Raw genomic sequence first — 1,746 nt, forward strand, 5'->3', positions numbered from 1 at the left:
CTGTGGAAAACCCCAGCCTGGTCTTTCCTATATGGCCTTAATGGTAAGAGGACAAGACTGAACGTCAAAAATCCTCCACGCGAGCCTCTGCTCCACCACTAAATAACCCCTGTCTAAGCCCCAATTTCCCAGACCTTAAATCATAGATGCTGACTGCTTATTATCCTGGGTTCCACGCACTTTGTCCCTGAGGAGCCGACAGCTAAGACCAAGGACAGGATGGTAACTATTACAAATAAACAAGATGAAAGACAGTATGAGCAGGGTTTTGTCTCTAGAGATCTCACCAGAAAATATGTGCTAAATAAGTTTCTGGAGGTTTGAATCTTAATGTATCAGTTAGAACTGGGTTTATTGTGTATAACAGAAATGAAAGTACAATGACTTAAACAAAAAGTGATTTTCTTTAATTTAACCAAGTCTGGAAATTCAACCTCCACAGCTGGTACTGCTTCTCACAAGGTTCATTCCAGCTTTCACCTCTGACTTGTACTGTATTTAGCATATGTGTTTTTTTTTTTCTTTCTAGTATCAAGATGGTTACAAAGATGGCTATTCCACTTTTAGGCAGTATTTCTACAGATAAGTCTAAAGGAGGGTGTATTTCAGCAGAGACTGGCCTTTTTTTTATCAGGTTAACAGCTTTATTGGAAACCCTACCCAGTATATTTATATTAAATTGCACAGAACTGTGTCACATACATAACCAAAGCTCCAGGAAATTCAAGAAGTTGAATTTTCAGCCAGCCACATTTCTGGACTCAGTCATATCTGACTCTTTGCGACCCCATGGACTCTAGCCCACCGGGCTCCTCTGTCCATGAGATTTCCCTGGCAAAAATACTGGAGTGGGTTGCCATTTCCTCCTCCAGAGGATCTTCCTGATCCGGGGATTGAACCCACATCTCCTGTGTTTCTTGTATTGGCAGGTGGATTCTTTACCACTGTGCTACCCAGAAAGCCCCCATAATACATTTGAGCTTAGCCAAAATGCCAAGAACACAGTTCTTCTCTGGGGGAAGAAAATCATTCTTTGGTAAGGAAGTCAAGGAGAACATATCTTAAGTAGCTGAGGGGCAGCATCTGATACAGCCAATTTCATTGCCAAATAGGCTTGCAATCTTAGATCACTTGTGTGAACACAGGCATGAAGTCAGCCAGCCTTCCCTCAATCATGTCTAGTTTTGTGGTGGTTTAGTCGCTAAGTCGTGTCCACTCTTGTGACCCCATGGACTGTAGCCTGCCAGGCTCCTCTGTCCATGGGATTCTCCAGGCAAGAATACTGGAGTGGGCAGCCATTTCCATCTCCAGGGGATCTTCTCGACCCAGGAATCAAACATGTGTTTCCTTCACTGAAGGCAGATTCTTTACCAACTGAGCTACAATGGAAGCCCCTGTCTAGTTTTATAAACCTAGACAAATTGCTAATCTTCTCATGTATAATAATTACAGATGCAGAACCTATCAATGTCCCCATTTTACAGTAGAGGGAACTGAGCCTCAGAGGGCTTAGCAAATTTGTTCAGGGCTGTGCAGTTCATTAATGGTGCAGCCAGAACTCAAACCAAGTTCTATGTTACTTCAAAGCCTTTGATTGAAAGCACCACCTATATTGCACCAATCTCAGATCAAATCACAAAGGAAGGGTGCTACCTTTTGCCTATTAACCATATCCTTTGCAAAGCCCAGTTGACCAGGTAAACCCAAGTATCTATAAAAACACATGATTTCTCAATTGCACAGACA

The sequence above is a fragment of the Budorcas taxicolor genome, chromosome X, assembly GCF_023091745.1.
Source record: "Budorcas taxicolor isolate Tak-1 chromosome X, Takin1.1, whole genome shotgun sequence".
NCBI classification, from domain to species: Eukaryota; Metazoa; Chordata; class Mammalia; order Artiodactyla; family Bovidae; genus Budorcas; species Budorcas taxicolor.